The following is a 27,831-nucleotide window of genomic DNA, read 5'->3' as shown; positions in this document are numbered from 1 at the left end:
ACCCAGCGGAATGAATGGGAGATCAACAGTATATGTGGGGACCTCTCACTGTTAGGAATCGTGTTCAGAAGCTGGAGTCCACTACGACGAGTAACTGGAGTAACTGACGCTTGACCTTGAAGCCCTGCTGGACGAGAAGAAGTGCTGTGGCTCTTCTTCACAATCTGAAAGCGGCTGTGCCTCCACGGACTGACCCAGAGAGGACCTGGTAAGGTGACCTCTTCCCGAGCTACGAGGGACCATCGTGCACAGCTGATCTTTGCCAACGCTCCCTGGGAGACAGACCTTCGACAGGCTGCCGACCCAATACGGGGACTGCTGCGGAACTCCAAGGAGAAGCACTCGGACTGTTGTCTGCCACTGTCGACGACCGCCGTCGCCGACCGGAGCCTCCGTGCTCCTGTTTGCCTAAGAACTTCAATTGATCATCGGATGCTCTCGCCTGCATCGTCATCCGCTTGTATCCCGCTGGAGAAGGCCCGACCGTCGACGCGCCGAGGAGCATCCACCGGTGGGTTTCCCGCCACCTAAAGACCACAGAGACGCCGACGACTCGATGCCCTTGCTGGGCCATAGTTCTTCATCATCTCTTTGCGGTCCAGAACTATCATCACCGAGGTGCCCCGCACGCCTCTTCCTTGCAGGACACCAACGCTCTGTCGTCGACGAGCACCGCTAGGAACGAAGCGGCCACTTCCCTGCCGTAGTTCACCCTGTTCACCGTCGGACGTTCGACGACCCGTGACTCCTGCCTTAAAGGGAGGGCACTCAAGAAGGGCCGTCGATTCCCCGACACCGAACGCCGAGTTCCTCGACACCTCTCGACGATCCGTGACTCCTGCCTTAAAGGGAGTCACTAAAGAAGGATCGGTCAACGCATCGTCAGAGAACTCTACTCCACCAGGTACATTGGGGGGGTAAAACCTTAATAGGAGGAAGTAAGACTATCTGTAATGTTCACTACAAGCCGAATCCGGCAGTTAATCAGTCTTCATGCATTGCAACACAGAAAGCGTAGAATCTCCTACCTGGAATTAGAGGAACGACCAATTCGTATTTCCCGTGGTGTACCAGGTTTCAAGAAGAAAGGGTGGAAAGTTATATCCCAGTAGAAATTAGGAATCCCCCTGGCAAACCCTTCGGAGCCTAGTTAAATACTTGGCGACCGTGGAGAAACCAGGGAAACCCTCATGGGGGAGAAAACCCTATGGAGAGCTGCTGGGGGAGCGTTGATACAGGCGAGGCGGACAGGAGGAAACTGAAGGGCCTCGATCCGATGGCAGCGTTATGTGTTGGTTAGATGCTGGAGAGGTATAAGGGTAAATACATGAGGGTCAAGAGAAAACAACACAATAAGGAACGGAGGTGAAGTTTGTAAGAACAGAGATTACCATTCACACATCTAGACGGGGAGTGTTAGTAGATGCGGCGCCCGGGAATTCGAGCCCGTTCAAGAAGTACTCCTTAGTGTGAAAAGGGATTTTCTGGGAAGCAAGGATATCAAGTATTCAAGGATCAAGAAATACGGATGGTACAGATTTGAGAGTATGAGAAAAGAATTCTACCTTCGAGGGGAACACGGGATAATGTCGCGATGTGTCGCGTTCTGAGGGGACGTGGTTTAGTTGTTGCCGTGACTTAGTGGTTGCCAAAGCGATACCTTCGATCCGCTGATCGTGTTCCGAATCCTAAGAACAAGTAGATGTAAGACTGAGAAAGAAACAAGAGACGGATAGAGAGAGAAAGGGAGGCAATGAGATTTAAAGGCTGGGCTGGCTATACTCACTGAGCGTCCGTATACTCCTAAGAGAGTAGCAACGCGCCGGTCTCCAGGACTTCCTTGTTGATATGCCGAAGAACGATCGACTTCCGCATCCTGCGTGGCTCGAGGCTGGAAAACAACTAGACCATTGCTAGGGCTGCCGCGGTCATAATCCGGTGCGGCTTTCTTGGAACAGATAGGAGAGGAATGATTCGTCCTCACGAACATCACAGTATGCCCCTTCTTAGGTCCATCCCCTCCCGGCTTGTCGGGATGTCTCGAGTGAAACAGTTTTACTAGACGAGGAGCATGTACAGCGTCAACCGGTTCCCAGGTGCGATCCGAAGGGGAGTAACCCTTCCAATCGATCAAATATTGTAAATGTCCTCGATGAATACGAGAATCACAGATTTCCTTCACTTCAAACTCAGGACCAGGTGAGGCCAAAATGGGAGGAGGACGAGTCGTTATCGATGGATGAAATGAATTACGGTTGTCCGGTTTCAATTGAGAAACATGGAAAACAGGGTGAATTCGGGACCAGGTTTTAGGAAGGATAAGTCTAAAGGCAGCACAGCCAATGGGTTTATCCACCCGGAAAGGACCAAAGTATCTTGGAGACAGTTTGGATGTTACCAGGTGTCTGGGGAGAAATCGTGAAGACAACCATACCCTGTCTCCTGATTTGATGATAGGGGCTGGAGTACGGGAGCGATCTGCAAATTTCTTCATTCTATCCTGGGTTTGTAACAGGGTATCTTTAGCCCTCTTGTGGCCTTGTCTGATTTGATTAATTAATTGGTCTACATCAGGAAATTTGTGTTCCGATCTTTTTAGTATCGGGAATGCTGAAGGACTAAACCCATAGGAGCAGAAAAAGGGAGAAGTGTGAATGGCGGAGTGATAGGAGTTATTGTAAGCAAACTCTGCCAATGGAAGTAGATCTGTCCAGTTATCCTGAGCTGCCGAAATGTAATTCCTTAGATATCCCTCTAAAGTTTGATTGAGCCGTTCCGTCTGTCCATTGGATTGGGGGTGATAACCGGAACTGAGGGCACGGGAAATCCCAAGATGTTGACATATGTGCTTCCAGTAGAGAGAGGTATATTGTGTTCCGCGGTCAGAAATGATAGTATCTGGTAGGCCATGCAACGCGAAAATGTGGTTGGTAAAGATACGGGCCATACCGGCCGCTGTAGGAATCCTGGCAAGAGATATGAAGTGAGCCATCTTTGTAAAAGAATCGATCACCACCATTATCGTCGAACACCCCTTCGAGGGGGGTAGGTCAACGATGAAATCCGTTGAGACTATCTGCCAAGGACGTGATGGAATTGGCATTTTAACCAGTAGTCCCAATGGAGACCTTCGGGGAGACTTATTCTGAAGACAATCTGGACAGGATCCAATGTATCTTTTTATGTCCTCCCGTAGAGATGGCCACCAGAACCAGCGTGAAACCATTTCTCGTGTGGTAGTGATTCCTCGATGTCCCGCTACCTTAGATTTGTGACACATATCCAATACTTCCTTCTGGAGGGAGGTTGTAGGGATGAAAGCCCGATGACCAAGGAAATAGCATCCTTCTTCCTTGACCAATGTAGGTAGCGTCCCGAGTGATATTCCTGATTTTCCTACTGTTTTGGATTGATACCTTAGACGCGCCAAGAAGTCATGGGAGGTATGTAACTCTAACGCCACCCTAGGAAATATTGGTTCAGATCTAAAGGAATCATTGGGGAGCTGTTCTTTACGTGATAAAGCGTCAGCGATCACGTTATCTTTCCCAGGTATGAAGGAGAATGTGATCCTAAAAGGGGAAAAAAAATGAGCCCACCGGGCCTGACGACTATTGCAAGTCTGGGCGTACTGTAAAATACGAAGGTTGTGGTGGTCCGTTCGAACTTCCACCGGGTACTTAGCTCCAAGTAGTAAATGTCGCCATTCTTCGAAAGCCCTTTTGATGGCTAACAGCTCCTTCTCCAATACCGTGTAATTTAACTCTGCAGGTACTAAAGTCTTAGATAGGTATGCCACTGGATGTTCCTGTTCGGAACCATCCGACTGAAGAAGGACTGCGCCCAAAGCATATTGAGAAGCATCCGTCTCCACTATGAATTGACGATTCTGATCAGGGGTCTGTAAAACAGGTGCCGACGTGAACAGATCTTTAAGTCTCCTAAAGGCTTGATCTGTAGTCTCAGGCCATGAGAAGGATACTCCCTTTTTTAACAGATTTGTCAGTGGTTTAGTCAGGCTTGAGAATCCCGGAATAAACCGCCGGTAAAAATTGGCAAGGCCGATAAACCGCTGAATGTCTTTCCCTGAGGTCGGGATAGGCCAGTCCAATACGGCAGAAACCTTCTCCGGGTCCATGGCTACACCTTTGGCCGAGAGAACATAACCTAGATAAGTGACTTGAGGTTGGTGGAAAGAGCATTTTTCTAATTTGCAGAACAGGTGATTCTGATGAAGACGACGAAGAAACTCTTCCACATGTTTAACATGGTCCTGTAGAGTATAGGAGAAAATCAAAATATCGTCCAGATACACTATTACGTTATGTAAGAGTAGATCAGCGAAGAGATGATCCATAAAGCGTTGAAATATCGCCGGGGCATTAGAGAGACCGAATGGCATAACATGATATTGGTAATGGCCAAATGGTGTCCGGAATGTCGTCTTCCATTCATCTCCGGCCTTGATCCGTATCAGATGGTACGCTCCCTTGAGATCCAGTTTGGTGTATAAATTTGCTCCCCTGACTGCTTCCAGAATATCTGGTATCAGGGGCATCGGATATTTGTCTGGTATAGTGATTTTATTGAGACCCCGAAATTCTATGCAAGGGCGAAGTTCCGTTGTGTTCCGTTTAGATATAAAAAACAGGGAAGCGGCGGCCGGTGAAGTAGATTCCGTGATCAACCCATTCATAAGATTTACTCTGAGATATTCTCGTAGTGCCTCTTTTTCATTCTGAGATAGGATGTACATTCGACCAAAGGGTAAAGGTTGGTCAGCGATCAGATTGATGGCACAATCGTCTCGTCTATGAGGTGGTAACTGCGAGTACTCAGAGGTGGAAAAGACTTCTTTATAAGGATAGTACAGTTTGGGGAGCCCTGTGATTTGATTTAGAGTAGTGATTCCCTGGAAGTTAGGAGAGGAAGAGCTGGTGTCCAACAGAACCTCTTGTTGATCTTTTATGCAGTGGCCAAGACAGAATTCGGAACCCAAAAAGAAGGACCCAGCTGTCCAATTGATAAAGGGATTATGCTTCTTGAGCCATGGTATCCCCAAAATAATAGGATGGTGTGCCGCCCGGATGATGTCTAGAATTATGAGTTCTTGATGAGAAGAGATAGACATAAGCAGAGGACCAGTATGATCCGTAATGGGTCCAGATATCAAAGGACTGCCGTCAACACTTTCCACGGGAATGGATTCTATCTTACAAGACCGTGGGATACCATGAGAAGAGGCCCAGTGATCATCGATAAAATTCCCGGCAGCCCCGCTGTCAATAAGGACCGGGATATCTTGTATGACCTGTTTCCCAAAGGTTAGAGAAACCTTTACAACCACCATGGTTGTATCCGATGAATTGTTACAAGTGGAGGTATGGACAACTTGTGAGGAACCTTGCTTGGTCATAGGATCCCGAACCGTGGTTCCCCTTACGGTCGGGCGTTTGCGTTTCCCGATCTCCTTGGTGGTGCGATTGGACATTCCTGTACGGTGTGTCTATTGGAACCACAATACATACATAAACCAAGGGATCGTCTTCGACTCCGTTCTTCAAGGGAAAGGGGTCCCCTGCCTGTTGCACCTAGTTGCATGGGTTCCTCGGTGGATGGAACCCGTGGAGCAGCAGGCAGATCACAGGAAAACGGGGTATCCGTCCTTTCCTTTTTTCACTGATGCGTTCCTTCATTCGGTAATCAATCTGAAGGACTAGGGCAATAAACTCAGTTAAAGAAGAAGAACGTGGAACCCTGGATATTTCATCTTTCAATTCTTCCGACAGTCCTCTCCTAAAGATGGTTATCTGTGCGTCATTGGCCCAAGTAGTTTCGCTGGCCATTTGCTTAAATCTGGTTATATATGCCAGAATGTCAGAATTTTCCTGTTTTAAGTCTAGTAAGTGTTCTTGGGAGGCTACTCGGATCTCCTGTCGGCCAAACATAGTACGAATACTATTACAAAAGGCCGTGTGGGAGTCTAATATAGGATTATTACTAGTGATTAGGGGTGTGGCCCAGGCTAAAGCTGGGCCAGTCATTTGGGATACCATGTAACCCACACGATCCCGATCAGTATGAAAAAAAGCGTTTTTAAAGGCAAACTGAACGTAACAGGAATCTAGGAATTCTTTCACCTTGTGGGGATTCCCATCGAACTGGCCTCCAGGAAGAGGCCCTGGAGGGACCTCTGAACAGTGAGGAACTCGTGAGGTAGCAGTATGTTGTGCTACTTGTTGGGCTATCTGTTGAGCTGCCTGTTGTTGATTCTGCTTTAGGGCAGTGTTCTCCTGCTGGAGTTGTTGGACCTCTGTGGTTAAGGATTGCACCGCAGCGATCAGCTGTTGGATCTGCTGTTGTTGTTGAGGGTCCATTATGAGGGTATTCCCGGTTTCTAGGTGCAATGTCTAAAAACAATAGTTTGTTTCAGGCGTTGCTATCTGTAATGTTCACTACAAGCCGAATCCGGCAGTTAATCAGTCTTCATGCATTGCAACACAGAAAGCGTAGAATCTCCTACCTGGAATTAGAGGAACGACCAATTCGTATTTCCCGTGGTGTACCAGGTTTCAAGAAGAAAGGGTGGAAAGTTATATCCCAGTAGAAATTAGGAATCCCCCTGGCAAACCCTTCGGAGCCTAGTTAAGTACTTGGCGACTGTGGAGAAACCAGGGAAACCCTCATGGGGGAGAAAACCCTATGGAGAGCTGCTGGGGGAGCGTTGATACAGGCGAGGCGGACAGGAGGAAACTGAAGGGCCTCGATCCGATGGCAGCGTTATGTGTTGGTTAGATGCTGGAGAGGTATAAGGGTAAATACATGAGGGTCAAGAGAAAACAACACAATAAGGAACGGAGGTGAAGTTTGTAAGAACAGAGATTACCATTCACACATCTAGACGGGGAGTGTTAGTAGATGCGGCGCCCGGGAATTCGAGCCCGTTCAAGAAGTACTCCTTAGTGTGAAAAGGGATTTTCTGGGAAGCAAGGATATCAAGTATTCAAGGATCAAGAAATACGGATGGTACAGATTTGAGAGTATGAGAAAAGAATTCTACCTTCGAGGGGAACACGGGATAATGTCGCGATGTGTCGCGTTCTGAGGGGACGTGGTTTAGTTGTTGCCGTGACTTAGTGGTTGCCAAAGCGATACCTTCGATCCGCTGATCGTGTTCCGAATCCTAAGAACAAGTAGATGTAAGACTGAGAAAGAAACAAGAGACGGATAGAGAGAGAAAGGGAGGCAATGAGATTTAAAGGCTGGGCTGGCTATACTCACTGAGCGTCCGTATACTCCTAAGAGAGTAGCAACGCGCCGGTCTCCAGGACTTCCTTGTTGATATGCCGAAGAACGATCGACTTCCGCATCCTGCGTGGCTCGAGGCTGGAAAACAACTAGACCGTTGCTAGGGCTGCCGCGGTCATAATCCGGTGCGGCTTTCTTGGAACAGATAGGAGAGGAATGATTCGTCCTCACGAACATCACACTATCGGACAATATATGGACTGGGCTTGTGCTATATATCTTTATTTACAGGTTGCCCAGGTGGGGGGATCTCCACACAGAACTGTGCCTAGCGGTAGGGGTCAGCATTCTGCCTATTGTTTCAACCATCTTACATTCCTGCCTATCTCAATTGCTGTTTTCCTCGTTATTGATCTGTGTGACATTTTAACCGTACAGTTGATGCACTTCAATGTGATTTGATAACATTGGTGGTACCACTTTAGAATTGTATATATTTATCATTATTGACTTCCGAGTACAAAGTGCGTTATTGTGATCTTGTACATACCTTTGAATATTAATTATATAAAGACTGTGTTTTCAGTAATACAGTGTGTGGACATTCCTTTGTGGGGGTTCCGGGACTACACTGTACTTAAGAACCAGCCTGCATCACCTCCTGAGAAGCTAGGCCTTGATTGCTCGACCACGTACCAATAATAGAGAATCTTGGCTGGGGTCCTCTGTGCCTCTCCTCTACCATATAGAGAGCAGAAGTACAGACACCCCCTACCAGTCTTTACACTGGTGGCAGCGGTGGGATGCTTATGGTTTTAAGAGTCAGTGTATAACCGTGCCACTTACAAAATATCTGCACTTTATTAGATTAAGGTTAGGGTGTGTACGAAATAACTGAATTACAAGCAATGGAGTCTATTGCGAATGGTAAATTGACTCGGATGAGTTTAGAGGCTCTTCAGAGTGCTTGTGAAGCCATGGAGTTAGACTTTGTGGATAAGTCTAGGGCTGAGCTGATTGCTGCCCTGGTGGACTACCAGACCGATGGTGAAACTCTTGATGAGGGGGGAATGCAACCAATGAGGACTCTGCCCCTGGGGTTTCTGCTGAATCTGTTTCTGGGAATGCCGCCATTTCTGCTGCCTCTGTTCCAAACCCCAGCAATTCCTTGGAACTTGAGTTATTAAGGATGAAATTGGCCTTTGAATATCGCATGTTGGAAATAGATGCTGAACTTAAGAAGGAGGAGTTGGCTCAACAAGTGGAGCTCAAGAATAGGGATCTTGAACTCAAGAATAGGGATCTTGAACTCAAAGACAAGTCACTGAATGTCAGAGAATCCAGCTAAAGAAAGCTTGAGTGGAGACTTCAGTGAAACCCAGTGAGAGTGTCAGGTCCCCAGCAACTAAATTTATGAAGGATTTGGTTGGTGTGTTTTCGGAGGGTTCTGATATCCTCCAATGGATTGAAGTGTTTGAAATGGCTTGTGCAATTCATGATGTTGACAAAAGAGATTGGGCTAAGTGTTTGCTAAGCAGAGTGCCTCAAACTGGATATGACTGTATTCTGAAGCTGAGTGTGGAAGAAAGGGGTCAGTATGAGTGTATGAATTCTGCTTTGATTGCCAAGTTTGGCAAGACACCTGCCCAATACCTTAAAAGGTTCAGGGATTTTAAGAAAAGAGAGAATGTGTCTTGGGTGTACTGGGTGAGTGCTGCGTACATGAATATGATGGGGTGGATTGATGGTTACAAGGTGAAAACTTTTGTTGAATTGTCCCACCTGTTGTTTTTTGAGCATTTTTCTGAAGACTGTTCACCAGAGCTGCGTCAGTATGTTGCTGACCAGAACATTTTGGATCCCTTTAAGCTGGCTAGGTTGGCTGACAAGTGGGTCTCCCACCGGGTGTCCCCTAAGGACTCCAGTCGGAAGGACAAGGACAAAGAAAAGGGGGCCTCTCAGAAAGCTGAGGAGTCCCAAAAGCAGTCACAGTCAAATAAACCTAAACCCTCCTCTCCTAAGACCCAAAAATCTAGTGGGGATAAGTCATCTGTGGGTGGGAATAAGAGTAGTGGTCCACCTGCTGCAAAGCAGGCTCCCGGTGGTTCCAGTACCGTACCCCGCACTCCTGGCACTTGTTGGGACTGTGTGTCACGGCTTCAGCTTCCAGGCTCAGGAATGGCACGAACCAACCGCACAGGAGGATCTGGGTTTAGGTTTAGCTGGATAGTTGCGATGGAATGCCTTGACCAGTCTCGGTGCATGGACATCCCGAGCAGGTTCCCAGGATCGATCCTCCGGACCATACCCCACCCAATCTATGAGGTAATAAAGCCCATCTTTCCGGTGTTGTGAATTCAAGATGGCCCGTACTTCATACTCAGGGTGTCCTGCAGTGGGAGCGTCATGACACCAACGCATAACTTCTTCCCTGAGAGCCGCCGTGGGTAAGTACAAGGCGGTAGCATAATACGGGAGGCCCTTCACTAAGGTGTGTTGTGAGCCTCGAGAACACCACTCATTCAATTCCTGGGTAGACATAGCGTGGAGTACATCCTCAAAGATGTTAGGCCGACCTACCACTCCAACAATACGAGCAGTGGGGATTATTGAACGTGTCTCCCTGACGTTTTTAGTCTCCTTTTCAGGGTATCGAGACAATAGGTCGGCCTTGCCATTATCCGATCCCGGACGATAGGTTATGAGGAAGTCAAAATCCGCAAAAATAAAGCGCCCAACGCAACTGTCGAGGACTGAGGCTTTTTGCAGTCTTTATAAACTGTAAGTTTCTATGATCTGTGATCACTGTTATAGTATGGTGGGCGCCCAGAAGGTAATGCCACCATTCTTCGAAGGCCGCCTTCACCACCAATAACTCCCGGTCTGCTATGGTGTAATTTACTTCAGCCGGAAGCAACTTTCGAGAATAGTAGTAATAACCCTGTTGATCCATCCCGTTGAGACAAGACGGCTCCCAGGGCGTAACTAGAGGCATCACTCTTGATCACGAAAAGCAACGCCAGATCCGGGTGCCTTAGAACTGGGGCCGAGGTGAAGGCTTGCTTTAGCTTTTGAAATCCTTGTTCTGCAGCCTCATCCCACTGGAATGTCTTACCTTTTTTTTAGCAAGGTTGTGATGGGTGTGACCAACTCCGAAAAGTTTTTTATAAACCTGTGATAAAAGTTCGCAAAACCCAGGAATGTCTGTACCTCCTTCACAGTGGTAGGAGCCGGCCAATCTAGAACTGCCTGTACTTTTCGTTGGTCCATCTGAACACCAGAGGGTGTCAGAAAATATCCCAGGAATTCCAACGTAGTGCAATGGAATTCGCATTTCTCAATTTTTGCGAACAAACGGTGTTCTCAAAGCCGTTGAAGTCCTGCCTTAAAATGTTTTACGTGTTCTTGCATGTTACTAGAATATATCAAGATGTCGTCTATATAGACCACCGCGAACACATCCGAATATCCTCGCAAAATCTCATCCAAGAAGTGCTGGAAAGCAGCGGGAGCGTTGCACAAACCAAACGGCATCACTTGGTACTCATAGAGCCCGAATTTGGTCCTAAATGCCGTCTTCCACTCGTCACCGGTTCTCACTCGCACCAGGTGATATGCCCCTCGGGGATCCAGCTTGGTATATACCGTAGCCTTGCGCACTTGGTCTAGTAAAACCGGTATCAGAGGTAAAGGATATCGGTTCTTGATGGTAATGCGGTTTACTCCGCGATAGTCTATACAAGTTCTCAAGTCTCCGTTCTTCTTGGGTATGAAGAAGAGCGGGGACGAGACAGGTGAATTGGACGGCCTAATAAATCCGTTTTTCAAATTAGTATCTATGTAGTTCTTTAAATGAATGGTTTCTGCTTCTGTAAGGGCGTAAACCCGACTGCACGGCAAAACCGCCCCTGGCTTGAAATCAATTCGGCAGTCAAATGGCCTATGAAGTGGCAGAGTTTCAGCTGCTTGTTTGCTAAATACGTCCCGGTATTCTTGGTACTCTGAAGGCAGAGAACTCAGATCTGTTGCCCCGACGGATGCATCACAAACACTTAGTACAGAGCTCTGAGCGGGCTCGTTGACCTTCTCTGAGACGATACAATGCTCCAAGCAATACGGAGAGGTCAGGGAGACTTCCCCCTTAGACCATCGCACCTGTGGATCGTGTTTAATTAACCAGGGTAAACCTAGAATGATCCCAAATTGCAGTGCTGCGATTAGATCAAACCGAATGTTCTCCACATGACATTGTTGGCAGCATAATGACAACGTTTGAGTACACTGCGTAATGAGTCCCGAACTCAATGCAGTGCCGTCAACTGCTCGTACCACCTCTGGGGATGTCTTTTGACATAAGGGTACTCCTAGTTTACGCGCATATGTTATATCAATAAAATTGCCCGTGGCCCCTGAGTCCAACAGCAGAGCCACTGAAACCTTCTGATTAAGGAAACCTAGGGTACCTGTCAAGGTTATATGTGGAGCAAAATTAGCAAACTTAACTGCTGGGGCACCTTCTGCCACTTGGCTCGACTGTATCACCCCTACTACTGTCGAGCCAAAAAGTTTCCCTGTGACTTGGGTTTGGTGGAGCATTCCTTTACAAAATGTCCTGCTGAGCTGCAATACATACAAAGCCCCTCCTTACGTCGGCGCTCTTTTTCCTCCTTAGTGAGAGGACCTCTGGTCGAGCCTATTTGCATGGGTTCATCTCCAGATGTCTTTTCAGCCGGGCCCATAGGACGTGGACCACGGAACTGATCTAACCGTGCTAGCAGTCTTGTGTCCCCGTGTTTCTTGTCTCCCCGGCGTTCTGCCTGCCGGTGGTCTAACCGCAAGGCCAAATCGATCATTGCTGGACAATCGAGTGGCTGGGGATCAACCTGTGCTATGAGAGCCTTAAGCTCTTCTCTCAGTCCCTGATAAAAAAGGGACATTTGCTTTTCTCTGGGCCATTCAGCCTCCGCAACCAGCCGGTTACATTGGGCGACGTATGTCACCAATTCCTTATTCCCTTGACGTAAGGTTAACAACTCCCGATCCTTACACATTGCAGCAGCCCTACGATTGAAAATCTTTCCAAACTCAGTTTGAAATTCATCCCAGTCGTACAAAACCGCATCATCCCTTTGTATTAATGGATTTTCCCAAGCCGCTGCATCCCCCGCCAAATCCGAAATAACAAAAGCTGTCCTGCCTGGGTTGATCGAAACGCTGCAGGTTTGGTCAAGAAATGAAGTTTACATTGCGTAATGAAAGTTTGATATTTCTGAGGATCCCCCCCATACCTTTCCGGGGGAGCCAGTGGAACCATATGTTCGGGAGTTACATGCACCTGGACCGGAGTGGGTGTCGCAGCACCACCGGGAAGGGGGAGGTTTGGGCGGACAAACTGCGCACCTGGGTGGCCAACACCACGTAATCTTGCCTAATGGCAGCAAGCTCAGCCTGCAGGTTCTGCAGGACCTTGGTGAGTTCCTTCATGACTGGTCGGGTCGTACCACTCGGGAGTCTGTGACACTTGGGCTTGTGCTTCTGTCACGGCTTCAGCTTCCAGGCTCAGGAGTGGCACGAACCAACCTACCCCTCCAGGGTCTTGGTGCCTGCAAGTTAAACTTACACAAGCTTCCGCGACCTGGGCGGGGAAAGAGGGTTAGGGTCTCGATGGTTGGATAGGTTCCGTAGCAAGGGCATCCGGTGAGAGGACTAGGAAAGGGGAGATGGTTAGGGAAGGGGACATAGGATAACACAATGCAACAGTTGCGTATTCACGTACACATTCACAATATGCACAATTCCACCCCACACCCCACAACAAGGGCTTGAACTAGAAAGAGACTTATCTCAGGGGGTGAGTGCTGGCCTCCTGCCTGCGCACTCTCAGGTCCAGAATCCGGAGCAGTGTTATTGCTGAAAAGAGAGTGGGAATTACCATCTGCGTGTTACATCACACACCAAACGTTACATTCACTCACTCTCGCACTAGAGGTTAATGCACCCTTAACGTGCTCGAGTAGTTAGGCACATGCAGCTGTTAACATTCCCCCTTCACGAGCGGATTACAGCCGCGCGTGGCTCCGCGTCCGTTATTGCCCAAAATGTAATTGCCACTAAAGGGCTCCTGCGTAGCAGAAACTTGTGTTGTATGTCACACTGAATAAGTTGTAGCCTCTCAGGTAGCCGCGTAATTATAAACGGCTGTTAGTGGGTTAAAACATGCTTGACTACGCGCTGCGTGGTTCCTATAGTTTGCGCGTAGGTCAGATTGCAGAAACTATGGCGTTAGTATTCAAGGCGTTTCACTTAGCTTGCTGGAGCAGGGGGGAACATGAGAAAGTTGGGCGGAGCCCCCCTGCACGTGCCCCTGACCGCAGCTGCTGGTGGAATCCTCTGACTCTCTACGGTGCAACAAAGCGCTGCGCGCCTTCCCCCAGATTCGCTTACGCTGCCTGTGGCTTGCGGTACTTATCTGAAGGGCATGAGGGGCCCAGGTGGAGGATGAGTGGGGCGTGGCCCCTCGTGAGCTTCCCCTTGCTCGGAGCTCCGGAGAACACGTCTTCTCTGGTTGCTGTCCTGAGCACAAGCCCCGTGCTCTCGATGATCTCGTGCGCATGCGCGCGCGTGCCCCGCCCGACGTGGGCTGCAATATGTAGTTCTTGGCCCGGGGGTGCTTGGGAGATGTAGTCCGTGAGCTGTTTCTCCTGCAGAAAGGACATAATAGTCTTTTGTACGGCAGTATTCTGTTTATAGAGGCATGTTTCTTTATGGTGCTGGTTGCCATTAGTTTCTGAGCCCTTCCCAGCACCGGAATACTATGTTTGTTACTGTGTCCCATGACACTGTGGGGCTCTGGATCACAAAAGGGGTGACTCCAAGTGTAAAGGTAAGACACTCGGAGTTCAGGCTGTCAGCCTGACCTACGCTTACCCCATGTCTGAGGTGGAGGCCACGGCCCTCCCCTCCTCTACAGGAATCACTTTTGGTGCTCCCGTAGAGATTTCCTTAGTGTCGCTTGGGGCATGTGACCAGTACGCGGAAGTATTGGCGACTATCCCACAGAACACCCGTAGATTTTTGAGAAGTGTCTTCCTGAATGGCGACCTTCTACTGGTTTGAGAGACACTGGGGCAAGCATGACAGTGGTGGACAGGACCCTGCTCAAGCCAGAGGACTATGTAGATGCTCCTCTGAGAACCACCAGGTTAGCTGGTGGGCCTCCCAAATTATTGCCTGTAGCCCGAGTCACACTCGTAATTGGAGACAAGACAGCAAAGCTTCCTGTCTGGGTTCAGGACAACGTCCCTGCTAACATTCTGTTAGGTAACGATCTAGTCAAGTTGGGATTGATCGCGGATGGTCTTCCCATGACTGCTGCTGCGGTCACTAGGTCACAGGTGACACCGGGTCTGGCTGTGAGTCAGGTACCCGAGCCGAAGGCGCAGCCTAAGGCACGACGAAGGAAGAGCAAGAAGGCCACCTCTGTGGAGGGAGCTCCTTCTCTTCCTGCTGTTCCTACAGCACCCATTGGGATCCATGCTCCGGACTGGCTGGGTCCAGTGGTAAACCCCGTCTCAACTCCTGTGGGAGAAGAGCCAGAAGACTCTCCTGTTGGAGAGGTTCTCAACCCGGAGGATCATTCCGATCTTCAATGCTTGTTAGCTGAAGGGAGACCCTCCCGGGCAGACTTCTGTAAAGGACAGAGAGAGTGTCCCTCTCTCGAGGGTCTCAGGAAACAGGCCCTGTCCCAGGCACACGGAGAAGTGCCTAGGACTTTCCGGATTTATTGGGAGGGTGAGCTCCTTGTTAGTGAGCCCACTAAGCCTGAACCTGGTGCCCTCAAGAGGTTGGTGGTACCCCAGGTTTACAGGCCCTTCCTACTGCAGTTGGCGCATGAGGTGCCCTTGGCTGGTCATCTTGGTACCAAGAAGACTAAGCAGAGGCTCGCTGCCCATTTCTACTGGAGTCCCACTGCAGGACCTGCCCAACTTGTCAGTTGTCTGGCAAGACTGGAGGCAGTGTCATTGCCCCACTGCAGCCATTGCCAGTGGTTGTCACACCGTTTGAGAGGGTGGGCATTGACATCGTCGGTCCCCTTGACCCTCCCACGTCAGGTGGACACCGGTTCATCCTGGTTTTGGTAGATCATGCCACCCGGTAACCTGAGGCTATACCCCTTCGGACTGTTACTACCAAGGTGATTGCCCGGGCCCTCCTGGGCATTTTCACCCGTGTTGGATTCCCCAAGGAGGTTGACTCTGACCGAGGATCCAACATCATGTCTAGTTACATGAAAACCATGTGGAAAGAGTGCGGGGTAACCTACAAGTTCTCCACTTCTTACCACCCCCAGATCAATGGTCTGGTTGAGAGATTTAATAAAACTCTCAAGGGCATGCTAGGTGCTTTGGAAGAGCCCCTAAGGAGGAAATGGGATCTCCTCCTGCCATGCCTGCTGTTTGCTTACAGAGAGGTACCTCAAGAGGGTGTTGGTTTCAGCCCCTTTGAGTTACTCTTGGGACATCCCGTGAGGGGGCTCCTCGCCTTGATCAGAGAAGGTTTGGAAGCCACCCCTCCCGGTCCCGCCAAGCAAGAGGGGGACTATATGTTAGGCCTCAGATGGAGGATGACACAGATGATGGGTCAAGCAACGGCGAATCTCAAGGCCAGCCAGGAATTGAACAAATACTGCCATGACCTTAAAGCATCGCAAGTGGATTGGACTCCAGAACAGGAGGTCCTCGTGATGGAGCCTACCAAGCCTCGGGCATTGGCAGATAAATGGACTGGACCCTTCAGGATAATCTCCAAGATGGGCGAGGTCAATTACCTGGTTGACATGGGAATCCCAGGGGTAGCCCCTCAGGTATTCCATGTTAATAGGCTCAAGCCTTTCCATAGGCGAGCAGAAGTCTCATGTCTCTTGCTAGCTTCAGAGCAAGAAGAGGATGAGAGTGAGCCCCTTCCAGACTTGCTGCATAGCAACCCTCAGGATGGCTCAGTGGAGGGAGTGCAGCTCTCTCCCGATTTGACAACCGAGCAGCAGAGGGCCTGCAGGACTTTGCTCCAGCAGTATGCCTCTCTGTTTTCGCTGACGCCAGGCCTTACACCGTGGTGTAAGCACGAGATTGACACTGGTGACAGCGTGCCTGTCAAGAGCAGGAGCTACCGAATGTCAGATACGGTTAAGAACCAAATCCAGGCTGAGGTCGCCAAGATGTTGGATCTGGGTGTTTTTGAACCCTCAACCAGTCCCTGGTCCAGTCCCGTGGTCCTTGTCCCCAGGACAAGTTCCCAGGCAGGTACCAAGGATTGAAGGTTCTGTGTGGACTACCGAGGAGTCAATGCCGTCACCAAAACTGACGCGCACCCATTGCCCAGGGCTGATGAGCTTGTGGACACCATAGGTGCTGCCAAATTTGTAAGCACCTTTGACCTCACCTCAGGCTATTGGCAAATAGCTCTGACAGATCATGGCAAGGAAAAGACGCCGTTCTCAACACCAGAGGGACTCCACCAGTTTAGGGTCATGCCTTTTGGGTTGAAGAATGCCCCTGCCACCTTCCAGAGATTGGTCAATCATGCTCTCAGTGGGCTGGAAGCCTTTAGTGTGGCTTATTTAGACGACATTGCCGTCTACAGTTCCACTTGGGAAGAGCACTTGACACATCTGGGTAGAGTGTTGCAGGCCTTAAAAAGGGCTAACCTCACTATCAAGGCCACCAAGTGCCAGATAGCTCAGGGGAAAGTCACGTATCTTGGTCATGAGGTAGGAGGGGGTCAAATCCAACCTCTCCCCAGTAAGGTACAGGATGTACAGGACTGAGAGACCCCCACTACTCAAACCCAGGTGAGAGCCTTTTTGGGCCTCACCGGGTATTATCGCAATTTCATGGCGGACTATGGAACCATAGCTGCACCACTGACAGCTCTGACTTCACCCAAGCAGCCTAGGAAGGTCAATTGGACTGAAGACTGTCAGAGGGCCTTTGATGGCTTGAAAGAAAGTCTGTGTCGAGCACCCGTGTTTTGTGCGCCTGACTACAGCCGACCCTTTATCGTCCAGACGGATGCCTGCAACACCGGAATTGGAGCTGTCTTGTCTCAGTTAGATGACAAAGGGAGAGAACATCCTATCATATTCATCAGTAGACAACTGAAGGGTAGAGAACATAGGTGGGCTACTGTTGAAAAGGAATGTTTTAGTATAGTTTGGGGCCTTAGGCGTTTTAGGCCCTACCTTACGGGATCTACCTTCAAGGTCCAAACAGATCATAAGTCCCTGAAGTGGCTTATGCAGATGAAGGGTGAAAACCCGAAACTGCTCAGGTGGTCCATTAGCCTGCAAGGGCTAGACTTCACCATAGAGCACAGACCAGGGAAGAGTCACGACAATGCAGATGGCCTTTCCAGAAGGTATGTTGACCGTCTGAATGAGGGTGTCTATCCCGTGGGAGATTAGGCACCCTCCACCTCAGTCTGGGGGGCGACTGTGATGCTGGAAATGCATCAGAGGGACAGGGCCTCCGTATCCTTGTCCTTTACTGCTTTTTATCGTGTGTTCTGTCGTGTTTTCCGCGCAGGAGTTCATGGGGGACTCCTGGCGGTGCAGCTCTCATTCTTTTGGTTTGGTGAACGGAGCCGTGGGATACCCTTATGGCACCCATGGGTGGGGGTACAACCCTGTGCCCCTAGTGTATGTTTTTGGGTACCTGTGGGTGGCCCGCAGAGCAGGGTATGGGCTGGTGGCAGCTCCATGCTGAATTTGACAGGTGCGCGGAGTATCCTCCATTTTGGGATACCCCGGCCCTGCCCTTGGAATCAGTTGATTCCTGATGGAAAACAAAATGGCCCCAGTGGCCTCTTGCTTTCTATTAACTATTACCTTGTTTTCCCAAAGTCCTGGGAAGCCCTGACTCTGTCCCTTCCCCCTGACTGGCTGTTGGGTGGAAGTGCCATATATGGTGTTGTTGTGAAGGCCCGGCCAGACTGGCTGGAGCCTTCCCGGTGATGTATGTTGTGGGTACCTCCTGTGGATGGGACCTGGGTGAATAGAGTGTGTGACGAATATGCATTCTGTGTTGTGGATGTCTAGTATCTGGTGGTTGACACAATGACTGAGACAGCCCTGCCCGAAACCGGTATGAATGCAGCTTGGAGTGCTGAATGGCTTGGTACTTGTCCCAATATACATAACTTGTTATGAGTGTCTGGAGAGAAGTGAATGGCCTGAATACCTTGTGTGCCTGATTGGCTGCCTGCCTGCATGAATGCCGTAGTCGTGATTGGATGCTTGAGTGTGACCCAGCGGAATGAATGGGAGATCAACAGTATATCTGGGGACCTCTCACTGCTAGGAATCGTGTTCAGAAGCTGAAGTCCTCTACGACGAGTAACTGGAGTAACTGACGCTTGATCTTGAAGTCCTGCTGGACGAGAAGAAGTGCTGTGGCTCTTCTTCACAATCTGAAAGCGGCTGTGCCTCCAAGGACTGACCCAGAGAGGACCTGGTAAGGCGACCTCTTCCCGAGCTACGAGGGACCATCGTGCACAGCTGATCTTTGCCAACGCTCCCTCGTAGACAGACCTTCGACAGGCTGCCGACCCGATACGGGGACTGCTGCGGAACTCCAAGGAGAAGCACTCGGACTGTTGTCCGCCACTGTCGACGACCGCCGTCGCCGACCGGAGCCGCCGTGCTCCCGTTTGCCTAAGAACTTCCATTGATCATCGGACGCTCTCGCCTGCATCGTCATCCGCTTGTCTCCCGCTGGAGAAGGCCCTACCGTCGACGCGCCGAGGAGCATCCACCGGTGGGTTTCCCGCCACCTAAAGACCACAGAGACGCCGACGACTCGACCCCCTTGCTGGGCCACAGTTCTTCATCATCTCTTTGCGGTCCAGAACTATCGTCACCGAGGGGCCCCGCACGCCTCTTCCTTGCAGGACGCCAACGCTCTGTCGTCGACGAGCACCGCTAGGAACTAAGCGGCCACTTCCCTGCCGTAGTTCACCCTGTTCACCGTCGGATGTTCGACGACCCGTGACTCCTGATTTAAAGGGAGGGCACTCAAGAAGGGCAGTCGATTCTCCAACACCGAACGCCGAGTTCCTCGACACCTCTCGACGATCCGTGACTCCTGCCTTAAAGGGAGTCACTCAAGAAGGATCGGTCGATGCATCGTCGGAGAACTCTACTCCATCAGATACATTGGGGGGGGTGAAACCTTAATAGGAGGAAGTAAGACTATTGGACAATATATGGACTAGGCTTGTGCTATATATCTTTATTTACAGGTTGCCCAGGTGGGGAGATCTCCACACAGAACTGTGCCTAGCGGTAGGGGTCAGCATTCTGCCTATTGTTTCAACCATCTAACGTTCCTGCCTATCTCTATTGCTGGTTTTCTCGTTATTGATCTGTGTGACATTTTAACCGTACAGTTGATGCACTTCAATGAGATTTGATAACATTGGTGGTACCACTTTAGAATTGTATATATTTATCATTATTGACTTCCGAGTACAAAGTGCGTTATTGTGATCTTGTACATACCTTTGAATATTAATTATATAAAGACTGTGTTTTCAGTAATACAGTGTGTGGACATTCCTTTGTGGGGGTTCGGGGACTACACTGTACTTAAGAACCAGCCTGCATCACCTCCTGAGAAGCTAGGCCTTGATTGCTCGACCACGTACCAATAATAGAGAATCTTGGCTGGGGTCCTCTGTGCCTCTCCTCTACCATATAGAGAGCGGAAGTACAGACACCCCCACCAGTCTTTACATGTATACCTTGCCCCACGTCTGTGGACACAGCCCACAGACACGGCCACCCGTCCATGCACCATAGACTGCAGCTATGGCTATGCTATTCCGGTCTAGCAGCTCACATAGCGTCCACACTGAAACCCCTGACGTACCTCAACACCTCTGCCATTAGTATACAGAGGCAACCTATGAAATGTGCTGGTCTAGCTGGGCACACATCGAATTCTCAGCACTAGCTCTCTACCCTTAGGCACCAACAGCACCTGCCCACGTGCCTGACCTCCAGGCTACTTGCTGGTGCCCAGCCAACCCACCGAAGTCCTAACCTGGTAAAATGCACACATGCTAATTTAATTTAACTCTTAGAGCCTCCCACACATGGACTGCGGTCACCGAGGGCCTTCCAACCAAAAAGCGCATTGAGGCCATACAATTGGGGAAAGTCCACTATATAAATGACAAATACAATACAATATTGAAAGCTGCTCTGGTAGATGTAAAACAAGCAGTTGCTTAAACTGCCACAACCCTCAGTTTCTCATTTTAAAGTGGAGTGCTCTCTGTTTGTTATGTGTTTTACTGGCAACCAAACTCCGCCTCATTACCGGACCTGTGTAGCCCATGGCCAAAATAGGGCCCAACTAGAAAGGGCTGCATGCTTGCCCCTCAGAGAAACACCTAGGAGTAAAGATACAGACACAACCAGTCAATAAAATAGTGTATTAAATGTTATGTGTGTGTGGACTAATCCATCCAACCCACCATTGGGCCCAAGAATGGGCTGGGCAGGGGAGAAAAGGATCTAAAGAGGATTAGAAAAATAAAGACAGTTGAAGAGAAGTCAGAGCAAGAAAACGAGAGAAGGTGAAAGAAACAGATAAGGGAGAGAAAGGAAAAAAAGAACTCCCTGGGGGTCTGCGGCCTCGAGTGGCCTCCTAGGGCCCTCTGTCAGCATGGCATGGGGCTGCATAGGTGGAGCAACCCGACAAGTCATCTGTTGGTCAGAGCTGCATGCTAGGAGCAGCCCACGGGGCTGTCGTGGTGTCGGCACGTCCACTGGCCAGACCGATGGGCGCAGTAAGAGCAAAGGGCCCGGGCAGCATGCACAAGGCTGTCTGGGTCAAAGATGAACTGCCCAGTCCGGGCCGCATAAGGGGGGAGCGGCCCGAACTAGGGAGCTCAGCTGTGCCCCTGACAGGTGCAGAGAAGCCCCAGGCTGCCGTGGAGAGGTAGCCCAGGTGAAGCACCAGTTCCCCGCACTTGCATCCCTCTGATGCAACGTATATAAGATGGGCCGGGAAGATCATCAGGCTGCGGGCGTGGCTGTGAACACTGAGTCATCCCCATGGCAATGTGGTGCCACCTAGAACTAATATGTTGCCGTGGGCATAGCGGTGCATACAGCAGTGTTCCCACGCCAAAGGGATGCTGCCCTAACCTAAGATGATGCCGCTGGGCCACAGTGGTGACGTGGGCAGCCCCCACGGCAATGGGGACACCTAGAATGGTATGTGGCTGCAAGGGTGGTGTGATTGTGGGTGGCCGCTCCGCAGCCTATGGCCGCCACACTGAAGGATGCAGGTCAAGGTGGTAATGTGGGCAAGGGCCCTCCCAAGAACGTTTAAGAAGAGTGGGCCATGCACAGTGAATCGGGCGGCCCCATGTGGTGGATGGGGACACCCAGAAGAAAGAGGGGGCCATGTCCCAATTTACATCAGAAACAAGCCACCAGAAGGACAGCACAAAAGTTATCAAAAGGGGGTGAGTTACTGCAGCAGTCACCCCTGTTGTGACATAATGTATATGTTCTACATATTGTATTTCATTGTTTGTGTAATGTTTATTTATGTATACTCACTGAAAAAAACTTTAGTTCAGGTGCAGTTAAGTTGTGCAGATTTACACAACAAAGCCCTTGAAATTCAGCAGATGTGTGAAGTCATGAACAACTTAACTGGGTGTGCTCTCGTTGATGTCCCCAATAGTGCTATATCCCCCATAAGACAATTTTTGTACTTCATTGTGAATCATTTCTCTTATAATATGTATGTGTCATGGGCTTTGCAACTGGAACGCGCAAAGTTAAGATGGTTATGACTTCCCACAGTCACTGAATTTCAAGGATTTTGTTGCGTTAAATTTGCACAACTTAACTACACCTTAACTAAGGTTTTCTTCAGTGAATTTCAAGGGTTTCATTATACCATTGTTTTTTATGGGCCACTAGCCATTGCCTTTGGCCATGGCCAGTGGTCATGACCTTCGGCCATGTCCACTGTCCATGTTCCACCAATATGTTTCTTTTGGACCCACTAGGTGGCCACGGCCTCCAGCCGTGGCCACTACACATGGCGTTCGGGCCCACTAGCCAAGGTCTTCGGTCATGCCCACTGTATATTTTAAAACACTAGCGGGCAATTGGCCGTGTCCACTGTACATGTTCCCCCAGTGTGTTTTCTTTGGACCCACTAGATGGCCACAGTCTTTCACTGTATATTTTTAAACACGACCAGGCCACTAGCCATGGCCTTCGGTGTGGTACAAGGATGGTACAAGGAATTAGGTAAGGGGTCCCTCGATTCATACTCACCCCTCCAAAGGTGGGTGGGTTACCGGAGCAGATCCCGATTTAGAGGAAACTCAGGCCAGGGGAATTTTAGAAAGGCAATAGGGAATTAGCAATAAGTGAATATGTGTTTTTTTTTTTATAAATGAAGAGAGGGCCCCGTTGGGATCCCTTTAATATTCAACTTGGTAAGGGTGTAGTCCCTCTCCTGTTAACAGCAATTTTATTTTACAGGTGTATATCCCCTCCATATCCTGCTGGGCGGGCAGGTGGGGCTGGTGGTGCCCATGGTGACTGTCCCATGCCTGTGGCGAGGGAGGTGTATACCCTTGCTTGGCCCAAGGCCAGAAAACAGGGCTACACCATCTTCTTGCTTCATTCCTTGGTATTGGTAACTCTGGGATGCTGTAACGACCTGTTGACATGGCCATTGCTTCTGCACTTTATTTCGGTTGCACATCCCTTGCCTGTTTTGGTAACCTAAGCATTGGTAATTGTTTTTCACTCCCTGTTGGAACTCCACCTTCTATACAGGTTATTCCCTGATACCCTTACCTCATATCAGCTTTCAAGCCACAGATTGGTTTGTGTACATTTGTTTGCAACTCTGGCTATGGTCTCAGGTTATTTTCAGGAGGGGTTACCACTTAGGTTCACAGACTTCCAACTACTGTCTTTAAGGTATATCAAATGTTCAGGGTGTGGTTTTTGGGTTAAAGAAATGTAGTCTGTATTGTATATATATGAGAACATTATGCACCACTATTTCCAGAGCCTGTGAGAGAGCCACTAGCATTCCTCCTGCCTTTTGCTTGATCCACCTGACACCGGGTATATGGAAGACAGTTGCATCAAGAGATCAGGAGGAAGGAGCTACTGGCTCTTGGATGCATCTATTCTACTTGAGTGTGCATTACATGCGACAGCTGGACAGCTTATGATTTAGCCGTAAGGACATCATTAGGTGTAACACATGGATTGAAGTTGCAGAAAGCCTTTTGTAGTTCCTGCTCCAAGATAGCGACCACTGGTGGGTGCGTTCCTTGTGTGCAGATAACAACTAGGCATAGGAGGAGCTCTTCCGAGGTAGAGTCTAGATGTTCCTCAAACGAGATGTTCCTCAAACGATCACTGTGCTCCTTCCTCATTGCCTGTAAGCACGTTTGCTTCCAGTTGCTGATGGCTGGCCTCTAGCCATGAATTACTCCTTCTTGATTCCTGTGGCCTTGTATTTCTTTTATTTTCCTCTCTTTCTGGAACCTGATCCTTGTCGTGCCATTTATATTGTTTCAATTGATTGTTCCGAATTCCTTGCCCTCCAAAGAAATTTGACATGATAGGACATGACATTTATAGTGCGCCTATACACAAGTGTTTCAAGGCGCGACGAGGCAAGGGAGGGGAAAAAAGGGAGGATGAGACAATGATCTTACTAGGCCAAGTGAAATTGAGTTTGCGTAAATGCAAGGGAGAGAGAAGAGGAAAAGCGCCAGGGGAAGGGGAGGCAGAGCAAGTGCAAGACATAGGATCAGAACATCGAAAGACAAGAAGTGCGGCCAGTAGGTGGCAGTGCAGGGTTTAAGTGCAGACAACGAGTGTTGATAAGTTCAGGTAGGGGGACTGTTGGGTTGCAGACACAGCCCCAAGTGCAGGGTTGCCAGGAGGCAGTGCAGGTGTGCAACTGGAAGGGGGGGGGCCCTCAGCCTTCGGTTCAGAGGGTAGCCAGGTAACCAGTGCAGTTTCAGACAGGAGATCAGCAGGGAAGCGGAAGAGAGAAGGCAGAAGCAAAAAGGAATGTCTTGAGGTGCTTCCGGAACCGAAGCAGGTTCTGCTCAAGATTCAGAGAGGCAGGGAGGCTCTTCCAGAGGGACGCACCAGCCGAAGAGAGAGATCTGCCCCCAACTCATTGCTTGGAAAAGCGACTGACCCTCAAGGGGTTGGAGGTGGAGGAACGAAGAGCTCGAGTAGGAAGATACTTCCGAAGAGAAAGTTGGAGATATTTAGTCCCATGCCCCAGAAGGCCTTATGGACAATGCAAAGGGGGTCTTGAACTTGATCCCGGCAGCCACTGGGAGCCAATGGAGTGATTTCAGTGCTGGAGAGATATGATCCCTGGACTTGAGGCCAAGGACAAGTCTTGCAGTCCTGTTCTGGATGAGTTGCAGAGGGCGGAAAGTAGAGGCGGTGTCATGTCTTCCAGTGCTCGTCAGCATCACCCACCAGTCATTCACCACCATCGGAGCTCACGTGACTTTCGTGTCCCCGCACACAAACGGCAGCGATATCCCGCCAAACAAAGGAGACCCGTTCATTACGGCCCGAGGGCTCTTCGCCCCTTTCTTCACTGGCACCTCCCATGGAGGTTCTCGCACGACTGGCGCTGCCGCTTGGGCACACACAGGACCGCGCGTCACGTGACGAGGCATCCACAACGGCCTTCGTCATCATCACGGGTCATGTGACACGGACCCTCACGTCCCCCACGTGATGTAAATCAGGTGACCCTCCACACAGTTAAAAGAAGCAGGGAAACACGGAAGCACCACTTCACAGCTGCTTCTTTCACAGACTGCTTTGGCGTTTTGGACACTCTTGATTACTACGATTGCTCGACCACGGAACGTTACACGGATTGCCTCATCTCTGCCCCGGATATCACGTTGCTTTGTCTGCCTTGTTGGAAATCATCCCTGGATTGTTAACCTGCTGGTTTCCATTTCCTCTGACTGGTTCCTTGACTCGGATTTGTTCACTGGACTGCCCACGGATCTCCTCTAGCTGAACTTTATGGTTACCTTTGGCTCTCGACCTCGGAACTGTATTTCTGGACTGCTCACGGATTGCCCTACGTATTTCTCTCAGGTGTTTCCATCTTCCGAATACTGTCAGAGAAACAACCGACCAGTGTATGCTGTACCCCCACTACTCCTCCATATCTCACAGGCCGCCATCTCCCTCACTTTTGGGTAAGCCCCTTTCTGAGCTTCTATCACATGGTATTGTTGTTCATTCCCTGTTTTGATTAACTCTCCATTGCCTTACAGTGGTCAGGGGGTCCTTTGGCGTTTCTGGTTCCTGATCGACGGTATTCTTCACCTGCGGCCTCAAGTGCCGCACGGGTAGTGTTTTTTACTTCTGGCCGTGTGGTGCTTGGGGACGGAGGTAGTACTAATCTGCACGACCGCCAAGAGTTGAACAGACTGTGAAGCCTCTCTCCTTTTTGGTCGTCCAGATTATGAATACCTCGGCCGAGGACCCTGTGACCGCTCTAATGCAGGCAGTCGCGGCCCTTAGGACAGACATGGCCGCAGCTACGACTGCCATTCACCATCGCCTTGATGCCCTACAGAGTGCTCGTCACCCTTTACCCGACGACACTGACTTCGGGGACACCCCAGCTCGTGATCCACCGTCTTCCACTCGAGCCACCACGCCTACACCCTTGGTTCTCCCAACCCCGTTCCCCCTTGCAGCCCCGGAAAGATACCAGGGTGACCCGAGAAAGTATCGTACCTTCCTAAATCAGTGCAAGCTTCATTTCCTATGCCGACCCCAAGCATTCCCAGACTCTGTTACCAAGGCCGCTTTTCTCCTCTCCCACCTGTCGGGTGTAGCAGCCACCTGGGCGAATCCCTTATTGGAGAGTGACCACCCGGCACTTTATGATTTTGACCTCCTGATAAACGAGATGGCCAAGGTGTTCGACACTAGATACAAAGCACACTCTCGTGACCTGAAATTGCTCGACCTTACACAGGGCAAACAAACACTCATCGAGTACATCACTCGGTTCAACCAACTCTCTGCGGAAACATCATGGCCGGAGAACAAAAGAGCTATTGTGTTCTACAGGGGCCTCTGTAGTGCAATGAAGGATGCTCTTTCTGTGGTTCCCTCTCTCCCGGCCGTTTTTTCGGACCTGGTGGACCTAGCCCTGCAGGTAGACGCTCGACGCACGGAGCGGAGGGCAGAAGCCAGTCTTTCCATGCAGTCACCTCCCTTGGGGGACACAAAACCCGAACCCATGCAAATAGGGGGAATACGTAGTCCTATAACCCAGGCGGAGCGAGAACGCAGAAGGACAGATAACGCCTGTTTTTACTGCGGTATTAATGGACACTACGTCAAAGAATGCCCCCGTCGCCCAAGAAACAAGAATACGGGTTTTCCGAAAGCTCGCCCTTGAGAGCGGGGGGACGGGCGAGCATTTCTTTGACCCCCACTGAGCCCTCGTTCGGTCCCATTAGACCGATTATTGTCCAGGCTCTATTGAAACCTACCGGGAATTGCATTCACCCAGTGCATATAGTAGTTGATTCAGGAGCAACGGGTTGTTTTATAGACATCGCGCTGGCCCACCACCTCAACTTGCCTCTAATAACAAAGAAAAACCCAGAACCCGTACAAGCGGTGGACGGTACCTCCCTTGCTTCTGGCCCAATCAAGCATCAAACCGCTCCTCTAGAAGTGGTGATCCAGGACACCCACAAGGAAACCATGTCCTTCGATCTCATCGCCACACCGCAATTCGGGATCATTCTGGGTATTCCATGGCTTAGGCAACACAACCCGTTGATTAATTGGGGCACTGGACAAGTCTCATTCGAGTCCGAGATCTGCCAGCATTACTGCCTAACAGAACCCGAGATTATCTCCAATCCGGCTAGTGTCCTTGGGGCCTTGGCCGTTTTGCACATGAACGATGGGAACCCTATGGTCACCACACCACATACGGTTGGAGCCGTTCAGGCTGGAATCCCCAGCGAATACCATGACTTCCTGTCTGTTTTTGACAAGGCCTCTGCAGAAGGCCTGCCACCTCACAGGCCATACGATTGCCCTATAGATTTGTTCCCTGATGCCCCGATACCAAGGGGCAGGATTTATTCACTATCACAGTCGGAGGAACAGGCCCTAAAAGAATACATCCAACAAGCCCTGCGGTTAGGTCACATCCGACCCTCCAACTCACCGGCCGCCAGTCCTATATTTTTCGTCCCGAAAAAAGAGGGCGACCTACGTCCCTGTGTGGACTACAGGCGTTTAAACGCCATCACCGTGAAGAACCGTTATCCTATTCCCCTCATCTCCACGTTATTAGACAAGTTAACACATGCGTCCATCTACACCAAACTGGACCTCCGGGGGGCATACAATCTGGTCCGCATGCGTCAGGGGGATGAGTGGAAAACAGCGTTTTGCACCCGACAAGGCCTTTTTGAGTACACCGTAATGCCTTTCAGCTT

Source organism: Ambystoma mexicanum, chromosome 1q (genome assembly GCF_040938575.1).
Source record: "Ambystoma mexicanum isolate Mex_15411 chromosome 1q, UKY_AmexF1_1, whole genome shotgun sequence".
NCBI lineage: Eukaryota > Metazoa > Chordata > Amphibia > Caudata > Ambystomatidae > Ambystoma > Ambystoma mexicanum.
The sequence above is the reverse complement of the archived record's forward strand: the minus strand, read 5'-3'. Positions refer to the sequence as shown.